This window comes from Camelus dromedarius, chromosome 5 (genome assembly GCF_036321535.1).
Source record: "Camelus dromedarius isolate mCamDro1 chromosome 5, mCamDro1.pat, whole genome shotgun sequence".
Taxonomy (NCBI): domain Eukaryota; kingdom Metazoa; phylum Chordata; class Mammalia; order Artiodactyla; family Camelidae; genus Camelus; species Camelus dromedarius.
The window spans coordinates 58,907,248-58,931,267 of NC_087440.1; the positions used below are offsets into that span (position 1 = coordinate 58,907,248).

At 38.7% G+C, this 24,020-nt stretch overlaps 1 long non-coding RNA gene across 1 annotated transcript; it reads right to left on the reverse strand.

The window, feature by feature from the left end:
- Positions 1 to 1,288: 1,288 nt before the first annotated feature.
- On the reverse strand, positions 1,289 to 13,873 carry LOC135321311 (uncharacterized). The gene is made up of 4 exons (XR_010380990.1): positions 13,730 to 13,873; positions 7,859 to 7,897; positions 3,349 to 3,586; positions 1,289 to 1,378 (listed from the first exon to the last, which is right to left on the reverse strand). It is a non-coding gene; the product is annotated as an uncharacterized LOC135321311 (long non-coding RNA).
- Between the last annotated feature and the right edge of the window lie 10,147 nt (positions 13,874 to 24,020).

The window sequence follows — 24,020 nt, forward strand, 5'->3', positions numbered from 1 at the left end:
CTGGCTTGAGAACACAACTGCCTCAGCTACTGAGAGGAAACCTGAGACCCAGAAAGGAGAAGGGATTTGCCCCAGGACCCTTACCAAACTCTGGTACTGTGTCAGGTTTCCAGACCAAAAAAGAAAGAGAGCATCAGACCACCTCGGCTGTGGGGGGATGACTGAAAGTTTACCCGGGAGGTGAGGAAACCTAGGAATCATATCAGGGGAGGCCCAGCCAGGCCTAATGGAGAAGCAGAGTGATGTTGCCCACAGTTGCAGATTGAGCAGATGTGAGCTCTCAGGACCTGATCACCATGTCATCTCTTTCCGGGGCTCTGGGGCACTGGGGACTCTTTTGACTGCATTACCCCCTGCCTCCTTTCTCCGGCTCTGCTTCCTCTCAAACCGTTTCCTTTTTGCCTCTGCCTCTAACAACCTCTTTCTAGTCGTCTTACATTCACACTTTCCTCAGGAAAACACTAATGGGATCATTGGACATCGCTAATGTAAAGCATGCCTTGGGGGCCAAGATTTCTTGCCCAGCTACCCCACTGGTGCAGCCCAAAGCTGTTTGCTTTGGCTTAGGACCAACAACCTATTTCCCCAGTAGGGGGCAGCATAGCTTGTTGGCATCTTAAGGTCCTATTGCTCAAAGTAGAGTTTCAAGCCAGACTGCAGGGGTTTGAAAGTCAGCGCCATATGACAGCCAGTATGTAACTTCAGGTGTTTGTGCACCAGTTTCCCATCAGTAAATTGACACACTGATAGTTTATACCTCAAAAGATGTATCTGTGTGTGGCGGGCTGGAGCTTAAATGAGATAAGGCATTAAAAGTATTTAGCACTTAGTAAGCATTTGATGAAACTAGCAGTTGTTCTTGTTGCTGCTATTGCCATTATTAATAAGAAGATAGATGATGATTAAAGTTGAAAGTTAGAACTTAAATCTCCTGACCCTTCTCACCCACCTCCATCAGTGCTTTTTCAGACTTTTGGGCTCAAGTATCTCTGTTAGCCAAAGGAAGTGAAGATGCAGACCAGGAAGAGAAAGAGGAGGCAAGGTTCTAAGTGTCCTAGTGCAAGTCTGATACTTCTTTGAAATCATTTGTTTATCTTTGTTTTATATTGTTTCACATATCACTTATATAGTATGAACAGAGTTAACATGCTTTTTAATATGTTATTCCTTAATGTAGCCATGTCTGTTTTAATACAAAATGTTTTAAATTATTTACCACAGATCAGTTCAAATGTTTAGTTTTTGTCCAAAAAAGTCTTTAAGAAAAATTAACACTCCAGGGAGTTCTACCACGTTTCTCTCCAGGCACATGCCTAGGGGTGCACATACCTCATACTGGGTCGCCATAATTCTCATGTCTTCCTGGTTGGAGGTTTTCCTTCCAGAAATATCAAACAGAAAGACGTGCAGTCAGTAAACTGTCAAATATTTATAAAACTTAATTTTGTGCAAGACATACAATAATCACTACAGAAGACTCAGCCACACACCACCTCTAATCTCCAGGAGTTTATCATGTTTAGCCATGCTGCTGGTGGCTTCTGGATGTAACTCACACCTTGTTGCTCCCCATCCTGTGAGGAGGGATATAAACCCATTTGTGTCCAACTTTCAGTGTCTCCAGGTCCCTTTCTCCCTGCTGTGCCATAGAAAACACCATCTTTTACATAGTCTCCTCTGGGAACCCCCAAGGTCCTTACAGGTATCCACTAAGTAGTCCCAATAGCCCCTTGCCACTGTTGGTGGCCTAATCACAACTCAGTCTTGGGATCCAACAAATCCACAGAAGTTTCCCTTCAGGCTGGCATCTGCCCATAGTGCCATTGCTACCAGCAGAGGGCCAGTAGGGCTGAAGATGTGCTACGCCCCTATACCATGGTTCTTGTAGAGAGGAGAATCTGTTTTCACTTTTGCCCATGTGGGGTCCCACAGCTTGAGCTCCCAAATACCATGTGCTGAGTGATACCCTCTTTCTTTTGCCACCTGAGCCAGGATTCTGTTGCCTCCAGCCTCTAGATTTCCACGGAGGTACTGCCTGAGGGTAACCTTATTCTCACTCTGTCACTCCTATCACCACAGCCCGGATGTGGGCAGAGCGGGAAACCCTCCTTGGCAGGCAGAACAGGCTGTGGCCGCCCTGAGTCTGACAGAACTTGAATGTAGGGGCTGCACCCGAAGGCCAGAGATCCAAGTTATTACTCAGGGGAAGGGGGAAGAGTGCGCCTGAGAAGTTGTCCTCAACCTGAAGGTGGAGGGGAAGGCACTCCCCAGCAAGGCTGCTTGGGCCCGGAAGTTTCACAGCCCTTCCTGTGCACACAGAGCTCACATCTCACAGCACGTGATGCAGACAGCAGGGGATCCTACCACATCTCCTGCAAGCATTTCCTGTAACTTGGTTTCGATTACGGCCACTTCCAAACCCTAGCTGGACAAGAATAAAATCTCTTTCATGTGAATCAGTGAATACAAATAGCTCTGGCGGCCCCTTCCAGTCCCGAGGATGGGCCACACTCTCCCACCTCAAAGCTTTGCCCGTTACAGGCCCTCCTTCCACAGGCCATTCACTCTGGGTAACCCTTAGCCTTCCTTCGGGCCTCAGGTCCTTCCTCGGAGAAGACTGCATGGACCCCTGGCCCCCGAGTCTGTTCTCACACAAACCCCTCAGCTTTCCTTTCTCATGAGTACACTTTTTAGTCCTTGCTGGTTTGACTCTCTCTCTCCCCTGGAAGATTTAGCCCTGTGAGGGTGGAGATTACAACTATGAAAAGTCCAGCATTTGCTTGATGTTCAACAGAGAGGTCACTGGCACTTGTTGACTTGGATGCAGGAATGGAGGGTGGGTGTGGCTTAGCTTCACTTTCGAGAAACTTTCTGTGTCATAAGGTAAAGAGGAGAGAACTAGCTATGTGGGCAACGATATTTTCTTGTGGTCTAAGTCATGCTCAGATGAACAAAATGACCAAATTGTGGTACAGCCAATCATATGCTTTAGATCATCTTAGCAAGTGACTTGACTCATCTTGAATGCAGTAATATCAAGGACAGAGAAACTGGGTGATGATGCAATCCTACTCTCCACAACAGAAGGTCTGTCAGCCACTTATTCATGGCATGATGATCCTGCTGTGATAACTAATGCTTGACATAGGGGACTTGAACTTAGGAAGCCCTTAGTTTGCAACTTTGACTTGAGTAAGGCTCCCCTCCATTACTTTTGCCAGTAGCAAAGCTTTTGGAGTAGCTGCCAATAAAACCCACACATTTGTAAAAAGTGGAGAGAAGTGTGGTGTGGAACAAAGAGTGGCAGAGAGGAAAGCAGGAGATGGAGTCCCAGTGCCTTCACTTCACCTTTCTGTGTCTGACGTCTCTAGAAAGAGGAGCAGGATAGAATGAGCTCTTCCACTCTGCCAGCACTGATGTCCGGGCACTCTGGGCAAAGGTCCACTCCAGGCCAGCACTTGGCAATCACACTGGTCACTGTATGCAAGCTTTCTGGGACATCTGGCTGCAGAGTAGTTAGCAGTTTGGGTCTCAGAAAATTGGGACCTTGGACCTTCTCTTGCATAAGCCTCAGTTCCTCGAGGATCTGTAAAATGGAGATGATGATAATAGTACCAACTTCATCAGGTTGTTACGATTAAATGAGAGAAGTTGTTAACACATGAAATACTCAGAACAGTGCCAGGCACATAACATACTCTTAATAAATGTTTCCCGTTGTTGTTCACAGACTGCACACGATTTATAACACTTCTATATTCTTATAACGTGTATGTGCTTTTAAGTTAGAGCAACAAAAAGGGCTTCTGTCATCAGTAACAGAGCCCTCCTCACAGCGCGGCATCTTTCTGTCCCCATACTGTCTATGGCTCTGTTGAGCCTCCACTTTTCAAATACACATGACAGCAGTGGTGTTGGGAATCCTGCCTTGTAGAAAAAGTGATCAACTCCCATTATTTCCATTTTAAGGGAGCACTTGTGCAAGTCAGGTAATTACACTGGATTTTTGAATTATCTCATAAGGTGTGGCATTTGATGGTGAAAACTGAAATACCTCTACATTATTTCTTTTAAAGAAAGAAATCATGATGATTGATTATTTTTTATTTAGCATCACAGTGCATTGTAAAATTAAGAACTCTTTTCAAAACTTATTCTTAAGAAGGGATGTTTTTCTTTGTCAGTATAGATAGATACCTTAAATGATGGCAGACTTCCTGGCATATTTTCTAGCATTTGCTGGTAGGTTACAAATATTTCCTTGTCCATTCTCTGGGTTACACCCAGGAAATGGAAATAGGCAAGGTCTGTACTTGGCAAAATTCAGTCTTTCAGATTTTCAAAACAAATTTATAGTTGAGTAAAATAAAATGATCTATTTTTAGTAGTCCACAGAAGGAAAAACACTGGCTTTCTTATGGGAAGATTTACTCTCTTATGATTAATTTATAAGTGGGTTATATCATAATGAATAATTCAGTCCATTTTCTAAGTTTATTGACTTGTGTATTCAGTGAGTGAGACTTCATAATCTTGAGAATTGTTGGGAGGGAAAGTCAGGTATTTAGAGAAGGGCAGGAAAAGCTCTTTATTTCTTAGTTATGAAAGAGAGAAATCTTCCAACTTCATTCAGGCATAAAGACTGTTAGTCACAGAATCTGCCACCCATTTCGTCTAAACTCTAGAGAGCTCAATATTAGTTACCAGAAAAATTACAAAGACAGCAAATTTTATAATATTTACTCCTAATTATTATATTCTTATTTTTGGTAGGCTCATAAAGAGATTCAAAGTTCCAGAGTACAGTTACATGTGATGGTAGAAGATCCTTTTTCTACTTTTTTGACTGATAAAGCCAAGAGGCTCTGCCAGGGGTTTCTCGTCTGCCTTGGGCACTGAAGTGGATTGGGTGAACATTACAGTTTTCAAAGATGTTGCAAAAAATATGAAGCAAGTCAGTTTACCCATGCTTTTGTTATATGACAACTATTTGCCATGATAATTAAAAAATAAAACCAAGAAAGTATTTTCAATTCAAAGCAACATGGCAAGTCCTTGTTTTAAACATCCCCCAGCCCCATGCCTACCTCCCAGAATAGAGAAGAGAGTTGGGGAAATGCTGACCAGGACTGTCACTTGATAGCACTGAGTCACTCTCACAGCTCCCTTGGTGATAACATTTTCTAATATTTGTTTCTACAATTTTGGCAATAAAAATGATTGTTGACAACATTTTTGGAAATTTTGATTTCAAATGGAATTGCAGTTTAAGCTATAGAGTTATGTCTATGTCAATTTTTATTTACTTTTTTGTTTCCACAGAAGCAGAATATAAACTTCTTATTACAATTTTCAACAATTAATGGCATCATTATTTTTGTATTATAGCCAGAAAGTAACATTTTCAATGGTTTTAATCAGTTTCCCTGCTTCTACTCTCTCTTCACAGGGCCTTCTTAGAGCCAAGCACAGTCCTGTTGGTCACCTTGCCCAATACCCTTTCCCACAGGATTATGTACACAGTTTTCAGAGGCAGCCTCATTCTCTACAGCAGATCCAGCCACTCCCCTTACTTGGCCTCAACTCTGTGCTCCAGCAAAGGGTACTATTCAAGGGAGGCAACTTTCCCCGCCTACACCATCTCCGTCATCTGCAGTACTAATACGCACACAGTAAGCATAAGTTTCTCCCTCCTCTTACTACGTGCCAGACATCGCCCTTAGCACTGGATCCTGCATCATCTGCTGTAGCCCCCACCACCACCCAGGAAGCAGGTAATACCGCTGTACCTTCACAGTTCAGGAATCTAAAGCATAGAGAGGTAAAATGACTTAGCCCAGGTCACAACCGGTGTGTGGGATGGCACCAGGACTAGACGTCAGGTCTGCGAATTTCACGCCCAAACCACCTCACCACCCGCTGCTTTAGGCCTTTCTCAAGAGCAGCCTCAGCCGAAAGTTTGCCTAATTTCCTACCCAGTTTTTATAGCTTACTCTTTAGGACTGGAGACTGCTTTATGTTCCTCTCTGGGCCCTTGCAACACCTCCCACAGGCTTGCCCATATACTGGGAGCTTTACCAGGTTAAATTAAATTTACCTGGAGTGGTGAAGTGAAATCAAGGCAGGAGGACGGATCATGGTATAACTTGAGGGACTATGAAGAAGGCAGTGCCTAGCAGATTGAATGACTGAATGTGCTTTGCGGAAGGACATGAGACTGGACAGATTAAATGGGCCTAATGGAAGATGGATGATGGAACGCTATGATGAGTGCCAGGCACAGGAATGAGTTTAAAGTTTCCTGTTGCTTTTATATTCCTCTGTGACACTGCATTCCTGATATTCATCTATGTCATGTGTCGTTTTAGTTCATTCATTTTCAGTATTGTATAATATTCTGTTGTATGACTAGTATCACAATTCATTTATCTATTCTAATGTGGATGAACATTTGGGTTATTTCCAGTTTTGGTTTTTTTCTTTTTACCATTATGGTTACCATATTTGCTGCTATGAATATTCTTGTACCTGTTTCCTGGTGCATATGTACCATTTTCCTTTGTGCATATAGTTAGTGGCTGGGTCATATAGCATGCACGTCTTCAATTTTTTTTAGATAAGGCCAAATTGTTTTCTTAAGTGGTTGTAACAATCTGCACTCCTGCCAGCAGTGTGTAAGAGTTTCTGCTCCTTTACATTCTTGCAAACACTTGATTTGGGTCATACTTCAAAATTTTTGCCAACTTGAAAAGTGTGAAATGTTATCTCAAATTTTCTCCTTACAGTATTTTGACATTTTTTTCCCACCTGTCTTTTCCTCCACAGTTTGTGCAGTTAGTGCCTTATTTAAAAAATAGTTCCTCATACCATAAAGATGTTCATCTTCTAAAGGCTTTATAGTAAGTTTTGCCTTTCACACTGAAGTCTCTAATCTACCCGGAATTTCCATTTAGACGTGTGTTTGGAGGTGTTCTCTCTTGTTTTTTTCTATAACTCCTTTCATGTTTGGCAAACTGTTAAATGTGAAGGAGTCTGGTGTTTAAGCTCTGTGGAATTTTTTAACAGCTAAATTCAACTTCTTTAATGCTTATAGAACCATTCATGTTTTCTATTTTTTCTTGAGTCAGTTTTATGATTTATATCCTTTTTAAGGCATTTGCCCATTTCTTCCAAGTTTTCAAATGTATTTGCAACAGCTTATAATATCCTCACTATTAAAAAACAACAACTCTTGAGCACCTGTGGTTGTGGTTCCTTTTCAGTCCTGATTCTGTTTATGTGTATCCTCTTTTACTTGCTCAGTCTTTATTGAAATTTGTAATTTATGTCTTTTCAAATAGTCTACTTGGAACTTTGTTAATTCTCTTTGTTTTATATCTGTTTTTTCACTTATTTATACTTTCATATTTATTATTTTCTTCCTCTTCTTTCTCAATTTATCCTGTTATTCTTTTTCTAATTTCAAATGTTCAGCCCTTTCTCCTTTCTAACATACGTATTAAAAACTATGAATTTTTCTGTAACTATCAATTTAGCTTTATCCCACAAGTTTTGATATAAAGCATTTGGTTGTCATTCAATTCTCAATATTTTCCCATTTTCATTATAATTTTTTGTTTTATCTATGAATTATTTAAGAGTGTTTCTTTCTTTGTCTTATTCTTTGATTAATCTTTAATTAAATTTAAAAGACCAAATTCCCCTAAAGTTTTATGCCACTTAAAAGCTATTCAAATTCCCTTAGATGTTTCAAACTATGGTTATAAATTCAACATATCTGATTCTCTCAAACACTTCAAATGCACCACTTACACATCAAAATCAGCAAGAACTCCCTAAGCTTTTGAGTTAGACTTACCAATTTTACAGTTCACGATCTCTCAACTAGTTCAAATATCTGAAAAATACAAGCCAAGCCCCACAATGTTAGCAGAACTCATTGGCATACAAAAGTGTAACTACTATTTTTTTAGGTCCTTCCCTAAGACTGTAAATTTATTTATTAAAAATGGAACCGAACTGCCTTCTTAAACCAGCTGAATTTACTCTATCACCTTGCTACTCAAAGTGGGATCAACAGACCAGCAGCATCAACATCACCTAAGACTTGATTAGAAATGCAGATTCTCAGGCCCACCTGAACCGCCCTACCTCAGAATCTTCAACAACATCGCCATATGGCTTGTATGTACATCTGAAGTTTGAGAAGCACTACTATCCAGTTCTCAGTACTATATATAAAACAAGTGTGGGAAAAGGTAAAAAGATGGTAATTCTATATTGTGATAAGGCGTATAGATCTAAGAAACTCAAAACACCTGGATGGACCTTCCAAGACTAACCCAGGAGCTGTTAGGATGAGCTCTTTCTATGCTCAAATTTTGTGAGTCACCAACCTTCCACATACCCACCTTTCACCACAACCAATCACATGAGTTTCCTCTTCTTGCAACACGGGGCTTTCTCTGAAATTTCCCATTTAATCTGTACTATAACCTTTTGCCTTAAGACCGAATGTGTCCCAAAGGAATCTTGGCCACATTACTCATGCTGCAGCTGTGCACCCCTCCCTTTTCGTAATTCTAAAATTTCCTATTGATCTCCGTTCCAAGGTGAGTTTATCATCATAAAAGAGACTGGGAACAGGCTGCAAGGAGGGAGATGGTGGTACAGCCAGCCTTAATGGAAGGCTGTGGCTGGGATCCGTCAAGAAGCAACTGGAAGTTTCAGGCACTTTCCAGTGGGGAATTCCCCCTTTCCCATTTTGATACCCACACCCTGAAAATGCAGGTGAAAATGGGCAGGCAGGAAGGAAAGGGGAAGCAAGAACTGAAGCTCCCTTGTCAGAGGCCAGAATGTTTACTTGACAGAGTCAGCCAGTGTTGACACTGGTGTTCTGATTTTCAAGTGAGCATGTGTTCACTGCTGCCTGATGAGAACCATTAAGTCAGTAACACATTGTATTTCCATTCCAGGGCCCTTTTCACCAATAGGCAAGAAGTCAGTCACATGGCAAGGTCATTAAATTGTTGGTCTAATTGACTGGTCTAATTATCCTCACCTAAGGAAGAAAAACTGGTTACTGGGAGTAAAAAGGCACTGGCTATGAAGCAGGATTTCTGGATTATAATCTCGCACCTGACTCTGACTCCACTGTGGAAGTGTGACCAAATCTCCCTTAATTTCTCTGGACCACAGATTACTTATTCATTGAGCAGAGGGATTATTCCCAAAATAATTGGTTTTCCAAGTCAGAATTGCAATCAAGATTCCCTGGCTTCAGGGCTGATATATCCTGGAGTCACAGACTTCGTCTAGAATCTTCCCACACCACTTATTAAGTAATACTATGTGTGACCTAGGGCTGTTCTCACTACTCGGGACTGCCTGAGTAGGAATCCCTACTAGCCTTGGATAAGTTAACTAGTCTCCTTATGCCTCAGCTTCTGCATCTTGTAAAATGAGGCTCTCAATAGGAAATATCTCACAGGGCTAGTGTGAGGATTAAATGAGACAATATATAAAAGGCGAGTGGCACAAGTAAGCACTCAATTATTATAGCTATGTTTATGGAAACATTTAAGCTGAAAATACAACACCACATTCGCTCATTTTGGTATAAAGGTTATCTCAACATCTTTTAAAAGCGTATTTTTCCATGCACTCTACTGAAAAAAAATTACATTTTGGTTTTGTGGTAGATTTGTCCCACAACCTGAAATTTCAGAGTCATTGATCTGGGTTTTCTTTACCTGAACTCATCAGTGTGAGAAGGAAACAACTAGAACATGGCTGACAACTGACTCTGCTCTTTTCTTTTAACAACAGTAGGACTTTTAATCCTTGCATTCAGAGTAATACCTGTCAATCACCTTTTTTCTAATTAAATTTACCTGGAGTTCATTTTAAAGAAAATAATTTGTTCAGCCAAAAGTGGTTGCATTTTTATGCTACAATTAGTTAAGATCTCCACAAATGAAACCTTCCCCTGAGCCTCTGTAAAGAAAGGAGAATGCAGTTGAGAGCCTACAAGATTTCAGAGCAATTAAGCCTAGAAATGCAGGTGTTTGAAACACCTGTTCCCCCTCCCGCCCACACCGACTGCCCTGGCCACCCCTCATCAGTAGGTTAAAATAATTAACTTACCCTATTGGGAGAAAAGCCCAAGAGCTGCTAAAGGCAACAAGTCTCCTTTTCTCCCCTTTCTCAGATTAAAAGAGAAAAATAAAAAGGTTCATGGGTGGTCTGCAAATAGGAGGGGGGAAAAAAACTTTCCTCTTCTAAAAAAAAAAGGCAAAATCAAGTGACAAGGAAGACATTGTCTCCCCCAAGCAGACTTAGTGGCTTGCTTAGGTTCAGAATTCTATGTTTGTTTTGTGAGAGTGATTGCAGGGCTGCTCAGGAGCATGAAAAAGCCTATTTTAAGGGATATTTATGTGAAGAAATAAAGCAATTGGGGAGGATGTGATTTTGCTGACCTGCCTTTTGTGAATACCTGCAAATTTATATTAAATCTCAACAAGAATCCCTCACAAGGATAAATGTGGAAATTTTATTGGGGTTTTTAAAAATGGAGTAATAGTCCATAGCTAGGAAATCAAGAAATTGTTAGGAAAAAAAGAGTTCAATGTGGCAATTTTAATCAATTCAATTTTGGCCTTTATGTTTTGTGTGTTTCTGTCCCCCCCACTCCAAGCTCCATTAAAGCTAACTTTGAATACAATTCAGCATAAGTAGAAAAGATTGTGAAGATAATTTTGTTTTTTTATGATTACTGGTACTTTCTCTGTTCAAAGCACACATTTTGGAACCTTTCAGCATTTTAATTGGAATAGGTATTTTTGGAATATGGAAGGAAAATACAGGTCAGGGAGCTGCTGAAGTTTGAAACTGGTTCAGGATACATGCAAATATACATATGCATTTATATTTTTCCATTTTTCTTAAGATGACTCTTTAAGGGGACTCCAGTTAGATTTCGGACTTTGAAAGATCTGTGCAATGCCCACAGGAAGTACAGATTGCAGGCGACATGATGTTAATTCAACCCCTAATTCTGACCAATATATTTGTTTATAGAATGCCTTACGGTTTTAAAAGCATATTCCCATTTGAGGTATGCAAGGCAGGTCTCAACAGCTATCCTAGGGAGGAGGAAATTGAGGGCTTGGGTAGAGCCGTCTGGAAAGAGAGGAGAGACGCTCCGGTTAAGGAGAGAGCCTTAGGCAGCAAGTCATGGAAGAAATGATAAAACTGCAACTCCTGCCCCAGGCTTTCTGATACCAGATCCAATGGTATTCCCATCACCACCCAGGCCAGGTGAATTCTTCTCCTGTACAACATAGCATTTTCACAAACCAGGGCTGAGGCTCCGTGTTCCTGTGGCGAGCTCCCTAGAGCAGCAGTATTTTTAAATGACCAGCAGGTGGCGGAGTAAACCCTGTTCCCAAATCTATTCCTGTGATGTTTGAAAACTAGAGGCTGAAAAGAAAATCAGTTCAAATACATTTAGTATTCAAGGTTTCATTAAAATACCAGCAACAATAATATTCAATATAAAGACGAGTCCACTGTCATCTAAATGCTGACTACAACGCATTACTGGCTTGTTTTTTACTTTTTTCTTCTTAGCCTTACAACACAATTGCAAAGACGTTTTTTTAAAAATTCCAGTTCTCTCTTTTCCTCACTGTGCTACTTAGTGGGAGAGAAAATTCCGGCTTCCGACTTCTTTGCGTTTGTTTTGTCTGTAAGGAAATCTCTGTAAGGCAGTACAGCTCTGTCTAGGTCCAGGAATGTCTTCATTAAGTGTTCTCTGTTGAGCCCTGGTTTCCCAAGTCCTCCTAGCCTGGCGCTCCGGGAGGCTAGCCTACAGGAACTGCGGGAATTACCTTACACTCCTGGCTGCATCCTGAGCTGTTCCACAGGGAGGTAAACTGAAGAAGCCCCACTCCTCACCAGAGCCTTCTTCTCTTTCGTAGGGTCTTACTTCACAGTACTATGATTTAAAGGGTCTGTAAACCTTGCAGTCCCCAAACTCCTTTGTCACATACTTTCTTCAGCTGCTTTCACGTATTCTTGGCAAGCATCAGTAATAATTAAAAGAGATTTCTATCCAAACATTTCCAACAATTTTTACTTAAAAACGCAATCATATATGTTATACCCATACAATTCTCATTTGCACGTTTAATGCATTTGTATTTGCATATGTATGTAGATTTTTTGCATACCTTTGTATAAGTATCCAAGTCTCATTATCTGAATTTCATTGGATTATCTAACTCCCTTTATTGTCTTGGAATTCTGATACCTCGAGTATGTTTTAACTAAGTAATATAAATGATAGGAACTAAGGGATACCACCTACTTCCCATCACTTATAACTTAGGATCTTGAAGATATTGTATCTGAAGTTTAATTTTGTGCTACGAGATCTGCCATAGGAATACAATAAGTGAACTGATTAAAGAAAATGCACATTGAGAATATACATGTTAATATCAATTTACATGTGCTTTGTCATTTTTCAGAAAAAGATTTCAAAAACAAAGTTCACATAGAATCACTAGGGACTTTAAATTATTTTATTTTAAGGATGAAAAGATTGAGGTCAGAATGGTTAAGGGCTTTGCTCAAAGGCATAAAGCTAGCTAGAGATTGAATAGGGACTGGAATAGGAGGTGTTCATCAAGTGTTTGTGAATTAAATGAGATGGAGAATAATTCAGTGAAACTTCTAAGTTGTGTTAGTGAATAGGTGAGCAGCTGTTATAGGAATCAAGAAAGTAGAATGGTTATGGGAAAAGGTGGAAATGTGTATGTTTACGGGGAGTGGCATTTGACAGCTGGCATGCATAGTTACTGATGGTGGTGGCTGTCTCTGGATATTCTAAACAAAGAGTTCTCTTTGGGAACTTAAGAGTAATACCTTCCTCCCAATTCCAGGGCATTTTGGAGAGTGGAAGAACGTTAAATGAGAGCTGGGAAAAGAACTCAGGAATCCTTGCATTTCATCTCCTTTGTGTACTAAGGAGACAATTCTAGTTGAGGACAAAAATCCAATAACTATCTAATTTATATTACAAATATTTTAACACATTTAGCTGCAAGATTTAATAATATGTATTAATAACTGACCCTTCTAGAATTACATAATACCTTTTGTGAACTGATATGTATCTCAGCTGACCAAAAAAAGTAAATGTTAATAGTGAGCACGAGCTGTCTACCTGCTGTAAGTCACACTAGTCACCAAGTGAAGAAGGGGGCTAATTTAGCATATCTCAGATCCTGTCATAACACTGTTTCTTTTTAAATGAATTCAAAGGAATCAAGCAGTACAAAAGAATCCACCAGGAGTGGAATAAGTATGTTGATGGTGATTTCGGAAGTCCTTCTGCCTTTCCCTGAAGTTGAAAATTCCATTCCATAGCCATATTAAACTCCTTCTATGCCTAATTCCCCCACTGACAAGTATATGCATAAACCCCCTCTGCCCTACACACAGGTTTTACAAGGACCCTGAATTGTCCTATCCAAGGTTTTTTTGTTTTTATTTTTGGAACAATGTTAAACCTACATAAAATTTGCTTTAAAAGTATGCACTTTTTGTGTGCTTTTCCAACATTATGTATTTCTTTATTTTATAGATTAAGTTGAGAACTGGAAGATTCCTTTTCCCTGTTTCATTCTAAAAGCATAAGGATCAATGTCAATTGCATACTTACATATCATGGCAACTTTTCCAGCTGTGCTCCAACTGTTTTCTATTGTGCTCACCCCCATGTCCTTGGTGTAATTTTTCTGATTTGAGTGAAACCTATGCAAGACATTAATTGTGTCTCATTACCGTTCCTTGCTCCTCTTTTCAATCCTGCTATGTATGAAATGCTCCAAGAGAAATACAACTGATAAACAAAACAGCAGTATACTCCTCTGTACACTGTTCATGAGGCAAAGAGTATATGAAAAATTCAGATTTGCCAGTGAATTTCAGGGCATTTTGTGGGGTTCCTTTAAAAAGTCTGTTGCTCTATTTCTACAATGATACACTTCAGACCCAAATATTGGGGTGTTTTAACCCAGAAGGGTAATCATTATAAATTCTTCCCATTAAAGTATTGCAAGACTTTGTGCAGCATTGTCCAATACTAACAGAATAAAAACTGCTGCTATTGAAAACCGGAGGAAATGCAAAACAGCAAAATACAGATATTGGTAGGTTAGTTTCTGAATAGTTTATTAATGAAACAACATTTTGGCCTGTCTTATCTACAGTTTGGATTTAAAGCAGTCAAAGGAGTGAGCTAGTAGAACTTACATTCAATTCACATTTAAAGTATTTTCTAAATCTATGGCATAAAAATCCTAATTCTGATTTTAAATTTGACGTGTTGCTTTAATATGGAGGGCATAAGAGAGTAATTACTAAATAATGTGAAAATCATTTATTCAGAGAACCCTTATAATCTCCAGAGGCAAACCATGAATCTCAGGACCAAGCCCTTCAACCATTATACAGCGCTACTTTAAAAGTTACTTTCTCTTTTGTTCAGCCAGTGGGTATTAGAGATAATAAGAAATGTGGAGTCCAGCAGCTATTAATTTCAGGTCTGACTAAATAAGAGCTAATATAATTGGAACACTTTTATCAGAGAGCAATTTCTGGAATAAAATACACATTATATACCAGAGCAAAGTATTAAGAATTACAAAGAACATTCAAAGTGATAAAAATTTTGGATTCCAACATAATCTTTTAAAATTTACATATATTTCTGTATGTCCACATGATTGATGTCATGATAATGACACATGATAATCTCACATTGTTAATTATTCAGTGGCAAAGTGTAATGCTTATTTGACATTTTTATGCATCAAGATGAACTTATTTTAACACATCATTTCTTGTAGGTTTGAGTATGTTTCATGCAGTTTTGTTCACTGAGAAAACAGAATATTTAGAGTAGAAATAAAAAATTCATCCTCAAAGATAAAATCATTAAGGGAAAAAAAATCTTTTGACAACTACTAATTAATTTTGGTAACACATTTATAGTACAAGAAAAAGTGAATATTTTGGGAGGCCAATGGCCTGAAATTATACTTTCTTGTATTGAAAAAGGTTAATTAGGAATTGAGCTCAAAGTTAATTTTTTGAAGGTCAGCTGCTATGCTATTGGGTCCTGTGACCTTGTCTCAAGTAATCACAGCTTTAACATACAAGTTATAGCTTTCCTTTCACTTGATGACATAATCTCTTTAATTGGTGTCGGGAAGCCTACATGTGAAAGAACCGTGGAAAACACCTAGAGACTATAATTTTACTCTCTCCATTCACAGGGCAAAAGAAACAAGCCTTAAGAATGTACTAGAGACTCATTACAACCCCTAGGCTGTCAACACAAAGCCCTCACATTTCAACCAAGAGTTTTAGGAATGATCAATTCTGTTTAGTTCTAACTTTGGCTGGTGAACTATTAACCTTTTCAGAAAAACTGGTGAATGCTAAATGTCAGATAATCTTCTATGAGAAAGCTAAGAGGGTGGATAATGTGGTTTAACTGATTAGACATAAATGTGAGAAGGCAATATTTGCAAAGTTATTAAGCATACTCTCTGAAAGACACTATTAGGGTAAGACTTCCTAAGTCTTACATTCCCATGTTCCCTGACATAGTTCTGTTTCATAAATCCTCCTTGGCTCATTGTGTGGACTTGATATAACCCATTTTCATTTGAGAGTTTTATTCACCTTTTATAGCACTGATAGGCATGGTTTTCCCAATGGATTTTGCCTAGTACAAGAAAGCTACTACGGAGTGGACCTGGAAATACCCACTATGAAATTTTTGCAAGGATATGCTTTAGGTAAAAGAAGGGAATGCTGAAGTTTGCTAAGCCCATAAACATTAGTTTAGCCACTGCAACAAAGGGTAAAAACTAACTCTCCCTGTTCAAGAAACTAGTCCTGGTTTTAATGAGTGAATAGATACTCAAAACCACTTACACCTATTGAAACAATGGAATATAATACCAATGAGGAAACTGTTTAATCACAGAAGCTTCTCTGCTGAAGTATAATGGTGGAAGAGTCTATTAAAAAGTCTGGTCCAGTTACACCACAGAATAAACCAAAAATCCTCTCAACGAAAGGTTACAACTTTGCTTATGAAAGGGCTGGGGGTCTGTTGTTAATGTGACTCCTGTCCTTACAGCACTGAGTACTGCAGTTTTGTCACCCTTCATAATCTTCTTACCTCTCGAGCTCTGATGTGCCTTTAAAAAATCAGTTAACCATCCAAGCTAGAAATGCTGTGCCTGGACTGCTTCACGCCGGGCCTTGTACTGGGTGCCGTCAGAAATATGGGAAGTGCCACCTAGCAGAGATATGAAATCATCATTTAAAACTGGTTCATCTTGAACTGGTTCCGCTGTGGATACCAGACTTCCCTTCTCGTGACTCATCTGGACAAAACTGTATCCTGAGAGTGTGGGAAGAGAGAATAGCGGTGGGGGCAGAGAGGGCAGGCAGACTCTCGTAACTACAGACGATACAGTACAGCCTTCCTGTGACAACTACTAGACCATTAATCACATCTCAGTGTAAATCATAAGCTGGTCTTTTGGGATGTTTGTGTTTTATATAACCTTACATTTTTCAGCCCAGATGCAGAGTGCACACAACCCATCTATTCAGTCCATTTACTAAGACAGTAAAAAGTACCAGTTTTTTTTCCCTTATCATAAGGCATGACAGCTTTCACTTTCAAGGCAAGAAAGTCAGAAAATAATCTATTTTGTTACTTTAATTTAGTCACTGATGCACTTGTATTAATCAGCATAATAATGATGCACAAATGTCAAGTATTTTTTGCTTTGTTTCAGTCTATGCCAATCTGGTGCAGCCTTAGTAACATCAAGGACTCACTACCTCACTATTCCCTGAAAAATGAAATATTATTTATCCTCCTTCAACCACTCAATAAAACCAACAATCTTTTTCCCGTCAGAGTTGTCAGCAAAATCTGAACTCCATCATTTAACTTAAAAGGTAAGTTATAATGGGAAATTTGCATTCCTTTATTACCTGAGAGCTTTCCTCAAAAAGAGGAAATAAAAATCACCTGCATAATAACCTATAATGGAAAAGAATTTTAAAAAGAATACATACACACACACACACACACACACACCTCTGAATCACTTTGCTGTACACCTGAAACTAACACAATATTGTAAATCAACTATACCTCAAAAAAAAATTACCTGGGAATGCCACTGCAGATCTAATCATCCCTGAGTTAGATCCATCAGTATTTCCTCACTCCCTTCAAGAAAAGTCCTTAGCCTGGTACACAAGGCTATGTGATCTTGTCCTCGACAGCCTCACCACCTCTGTATTGAAGGTCTCTCTTGTCACTCAAAGTGCCATGCTCTTTTTCTTTTTAGAATCTTCGTACAATGTTCTCTCTGCCAAGAACTTCTCTTTCTCTTGAACAATCTCTAACCACACATTCCCCTACATTTCACTTCCCCTACATTCTGGGCCATATGTCACTTTAGGCGTTCCCTTATACCATGTGCCAAACTCTATCCCAGTGCCCTTCACACCATGCTGTAATTGTGTGGTATTCCTCAGTTTCTGTTGAGTGCCAGGATTCTGTATGTTTCATCTTTGGATTCCCCAGCATTTAGAACAGAGCCTTGTACAAGTAAGTGCCTTGTAAATGTTTGTTCCATTAAGAATAGTTTGTTGTGCCAGAAATAATTTATTTTTTTGTGAAAGTCATTTGTTTTGTAGAATAAAATCTTTGAACCCAGAAACGTATTATTAATGCTTGCTTATCTATTTAAAATAATTTCAGTATTATTTCAAAATTCATGGGTTTAATGATATAGTTTTAAAACAGTTGTGTCTATGCTGGATCAGTTTTCACAAAGATCCTAACATAATCTTTTTATAGGAAATCAACTTAAGCCATACACAGGTCACTTTAATGGTGTCCTCTAGATTAAGGAAATGAGCTATTCTGCTCTCTTCTTGTCTCTGCCCCTTCCTCTGAGCCAGGTTAAGATTTTAACGGGTGTTTCAACCCACATATTTGAAATGATGACTGAGTTTTGACCAGCAATTTATGGTCTCTTCCCAGAGGGCACAATCAAGAAATCAAAATTCTCTCTACCATTTTTGTCTAGTTGTGCAAATGAATAAGCCTGCGTCACCTCTGTGCCTTCAGCAAAGGGAGCATTTGTGACAGAAACTCTGAATAGAAGTTTTCCTGTTTACCTTCTTATCACTTGTTTAAGTTCTAAGGAGAGAGACCTGGCCATTTTGTTATAGAATGGGTGTTTTCAATGCAAAGAAAAAAAAAATCACAGTTTTGAGTTTTTACAATGTTTGCCCCTTTTCCCAGCAGGGATGTGTTTTGAGTGCCAGGAGACAAAAAGTGTGGCCTCAACAAGCAGAATTTTAAAAAGAACATCATTTTCATTATGTAGTCAATCTCAATTACAAGCAAATGTTTTCTCTGTGGAGACTCTTCTCCTTTCAGGGCATTATGTGAGCCTCTTTTGTGGATTGAGAGAAAGGATCAGTGGTCAATAGGGAGCAGAGTGCTGTGTACAGTGGATTTTTGTATCCCTCCGTCTCCTACATAATGCGTTTTGTCAGGAGAACAGCCTGCCATCCTGAGCAGATTTGCTGAATTAAAGAGCACAGCGGGGATAGGAAACTTGTTGCTAGGTGACTGACCGCCGCTGCTTGGCGGGTCTGGGCCGAAGGTGACTCTCTGCTTTTCTTCCACTACTTAATCTTGCCTTTTAATCTGCATCTATAATTAACTCTGTTAATGCCACACATCCATTTGTTTCTTTTTTAATGCACTTCAGGCAACCAATTTATCATTATTTAGTCTTTACACTCAGACAACAAACTATTTTTTTCTTCATTAGCGTCATATGAGGGGAAACACAGTGCAAAGAAAGATGTAGACTCAGTAGATATTGCCTATGATTACTCACTTCCTCTGAGGAGTTTCAGAGATACTTTTTGCTAATCTGAATGGAAAATACAACCTTGAAGAAACACTCATATTTTTCCATTATCTCTACAGCTTGATTGTGCCTAATAGAGATGTTCTTGGTGACTTTAAATTCCTCTCAGTGGTGACACATAATCAACCATCAAAAATTGCTTTTTTTCTCAAAGGTTTACATGATTGTTTCACCTGGAACAAACGTGTTGCCTCTAATGTTGCAGGACATACTCTCTGTGGTCATTATCAGCCACAGAGGCTGGATTTGGATGCAGGCTAGGGACACAAAGTAGGGGCTTGGCAGAATCAATTCTGGTGAGGTGGTGGCTATATCCAGTGTCTGGGGGATAGTAGATTCTAGCAGCAGCATCCAGCATCCAGAATTCAGCTTGACTGATGTCAGTCGTTCAAGTGTGATGTTCTGCCCAGAGGGAGAACAAGGTGGCTTTAAGGAGCCAGGTCTGTGGCATGCTATTCAATGCCTTTACTGACTGGATGGCCCCACACTTGGCTCTCTGACCCTCACGGACATTCTGTGACTTAAGATACAGTCTAAGAATCCTTACTGATACAATAAGCCTTGACTTGCATTTTCTACATCCATATAGGTAGTCTGGTATAGTAGTTAAAAAAAAATCTGACCTGGAGACAGACTGATTGCCTGGGTTTAAATCCCAGGTCTACCATTTACATGTTGTGTGGCCTGAGATAACTTACTCCCTCTCTATGCTTTGGTTTCCTCATCTCTAAAATAGTGATAATAATAGTATCTTCTGATTAGAGTTGTTATAGGATTGAGTTAACACATGTAAGGCAATTAGTGCTTATTAACTGTTATTATTCTTATACTGATAATAAGCATAATATGATGAAACCACTATCTGACTGACTTTTTCCATATCTTAGTAAGACAAAACTACATGTCCACAAGAATGAAAAATATTAAGACATGGAAAGTAGTAATACCTTTTACAGACATGGAAAGTAATAATACCTTTTACTTAGTGTTTTTGCAGCAGTTTATCACATTTTCTCATGAATTCTCAAAATCCTCTAGTTTCACAAATTCTCTGTGTACAGAGATAGGTTACCATACCAACATACCAGGCAGTTTAAATGCACATTTTCCTTAAGAATGTATATTTTGTGTGTACTACAAGGTTACACTATAGTTCAGATTTTTAAAAGTGCTCAATCTAACCCATCAAAATGAAGGAAAGGCAGGTTATGCAGGCTTTTATGCCAGACATATTTGGAGAGCATTAGGCTCTAATTAGACTAACTGGGGCTAGTTGAAAGTTGTGATGGCTCTACTTCAGTGGTGCATAAAAGCATCTTGTGCACAGAGAATTAGGAAGCCAGAATGAGGACCATTAGGATGTCATTTACTACATTTTCATTTTATCAATTTATACTCTCTAATGTGATGGCCTGGTTTGCATCCTTTATGCAGGTGTTAATTCTTTGCCTTTGACTCTCTCTAATACATGTCTATGAAATATGGCTGCCTGCATGTCTGTGCGTGTGTGATGATAGAGATGCGATTTCATTGTTGGGGAAAGTGGGCCCACACCTGTGCTCCCTATCACCACCAAACACAATAGGCAGATAGAAAACTTTTATTTCTGGTATTCTGAGAGTGAGATAAAAGTCCCAGTCTCTTATGAAGAGCACCTGAAGCTAAATAACACACTGAACTTGACTTTATATCAGGATATCGTTTTCTTATCTTTTCTATTGATCATCAATGATAAACTAATGTACAATAGTTCAGAGTAGGTGGCTTGTCTGAGCACTCCTATATGATCTCACATATATTGAAAGGCTTCATAGCTTATCCCATTTTATGAGGGAGAAAGTGTAAGCCCTGTTGTTGACTTAGCTGCCCAAGATGATTCAGTGAATCTACAGCAGGCATGCAATGAAGCACAGATAACATTTTCCTGCAGGACATGCTCCATGCTGCTTTTGTGCTAGTTCTTGTTGGTTCAAGTATGGTGTAGATAGAACAGTAAGTTGTTTCTCTTCTTGTTTTTCAGAAAAGCTAAGTGATGGCCTTAATTGAACTTATTTCACATTTTGACACTGTTTTAAGATTTTTCCTCCAAAAAAATAAGTAATAAAACACTCTTTAAAACTGCATTCAATTTGTGAGGTTCCATTGCATGTTTCTTAGTTTGCCACATAAACCGTCCCTGGAGGCTGAAACTCCATGAGGGCAGGGATCATGTCTTCTAGGTTCACCACTATATTCCTAGCATTTAGTATAGTGATCTACATAATAGGCCTTCATATTTTATCTGTTGAACAATAAGTTGGTGAATTAATATACTTAAAAGAAGCTGCTGTCTACCATTAGTTCTCTAGAATCCATTCTCTTCCAGTAGCTTTCTTAAAGTGATTAAAAATCTAACTCTTTAAAGTGAATTTGAAGGATTACTTTAAACTTGACTTTTAATTTTATTTCATTCCTGTTCTCTTTTTAATAAATTCTTGGTTTTTGTGGACTGCTTAAAGATTTGATTAGTCATTGGTTTATAATCACTGAGTAGATTCTAGCAATGATAACCTGTAAGTTTAATTTCCCTATATTCATAATAGAATGGAACAAAGTTTTAAAAAGGTAATTTTATTTCATTATTTTTTAACATTTTTATTGAGTTACAGTCATTTTACAGTGTTGTGTCAAATTCCAGTGTTGACCACAATTTTTCAGTTATACATGAACATACATATATTCATTGTCACATTTTTTTCACTGTGAGGTGAGCTACCACAAGATCTTGTATATATTTCCTTGTGCTATACAGTATAATTTTGTTTATCTATTCTGCATATGCCTGTCAGTATCTACAAATTTTGAACTCCCAGTCCGTCCCTTCCCACCCCCCACTGCCTTGGCAACCACAAGTTTGTATTCTATGTCTATGAGTCTGTTTCTGTTTTGTATTTATGTTCTTTTTTTTTTTTTTTCGATTCCACATATAAGCAATCTCATATGGTATTTTTCTCTCTCTTTCTGGCTTACTTCACTTAGAATGACATTCTCTAGGGACATCCATGTTGCTGCAAATAGCATTATGTTGTCATTTTTATGGCTGAATAATATTCCATTGTATAAATATACCACCTCTTCTTTATCCAGTCATCTGTTGATGGACATTTAGGCTGTTTCCATGTCTTGGCTATTGTAAATAGTGCTGCTATGAACACTGGGGTGCAGGTGTCTTTTTGAAGTAGGGTTCCTTCTGGATATATGCCCAGGAGCAGGATTCCTGGCTCATATGGTAAGTCTGTTCCTAGTCTTTTGAGGAATCTCCATACTGTTTTCCACAGTGGCTACACCAGACTGCATTCCCACCAGCAGTGTAGGAGGGTTCCCTTTTCTCCACAGCCTCTCCAGCATTTGTCATTTGTGGACTTTTGAATGATGGCCATTCTGACTGGTGTGAGATGATACTTCATCGTAGTTTTGATTTGCATTTCTCTGATAATCAGTGATATTGAGCATTTTTTCATGTGCCTAATGATCATTTGTATTTCTTCTTCAGAGAATAGCTTGTTTAGGTCTTCTGCCCATTTTTGGATTGGGTTGTTTGTTTTTTTCTTATTATGTCATATGAACTGCTTATATATTCTGGAGATTAAGCCTTTGTCGGTTTCATCATTTGCAAAAATTTTCTCCCATTCAGTAGGTTGTTGTTTTGTTTTACTTATGGTTTCCCTTGCTGTGCAGAAGCTTGTAAGTTTAATTAGATCCCATTTATTTATTCTAGCTTTTATTTCTATTGCTTGGGTAGACTGCCCAAGCTAGGAGAACCTTTTTGAGATGTATGTCAGATAATGTTTTGCCTATATTTTCTTCAAGGAGGTTTACTGTATCTTGTCTTATGTTTAAGTCTTTGATCCATTTTGAGTTGATTTTTGTGTATGGTGTAAGGGAGTGTTCTAGCTTCACTGGTTTACATGCTGCTGTCCAGTTTTCCCAACACCATTTGCTGAAGAGACGGTCTTTATTCCATTGTATATTCTTGCCTCTTTTGTCGAAGATTAGTTGACCAAAAGTTTGTGGGTTCATTTCTGGGCTCTATTCTGTTTCATTGGTCTATATGTCTGTTTTTGTACCAATACCATGCTGTCTTCATTACTATAGTTCTATATTATTGTCTGAAGTCTGGGAGAGTTATTCCTCCAGGCTCTTTCTTTTTTTTCAGTAATGCTTTGGCAATTCTAGGTCTTTTGTGGTTCCATATACATTTTATTATGATTTGTTCTATTTCTGTGAAATATGTCCTGGGTAATTTGATAAGGATTGCATTAAACCTGTAGATTGCCTTGGACAGTATGACCATTTTAACAATATTGATTCTCCCAATCCAGGAGCATGGGGTATCTTTCTATTTTTTAAAGTCTTCTTTAATTTCCTTTATCAATGGTTTATAGTTTTCCGTGTATAAGTCTTTCACCTCCTTGGTTAGATTTATTCCTAGGTATTTTATTACTTTGGGTGCTATTGTAAAGGGGATTCTTGCTTTACTTTCTTTTTCTGTTGGTTCATTATTAGTGTAAAGAAATGCAACTGATTTTTGAACGTTAATCTTGTAACCTGCTACCTTGCTGAATTCTTCGATCAGCTCTAGTAGTTTTTGTGTGGACCTTTTAGGGTTTTCTATATATAGTATCATGTCATCTGCATATAGTGACACTTTTACCTCTTCATTTCCAATTTGGATCCCTTTTATTTCTCTCTCTTGCTTGATTGCTGTGGCTAGGACTTCCAAGACTATGTTGAATAGGAGTGGTGATAGTGGGCAGCCTTGTCTTGTCCCAGATTTTAGTGGGAAGCTTTTGAGTTTTTCACTGTTGAGTACTATGCTGGCTGTAGGTTTGTCATATATAGCTTTTATTATGTTGAGGTATGTTCCCTCTATACCCACTTTGGTGAGAGTTTTTATCATAAATGGGTGTTGAATTTTAT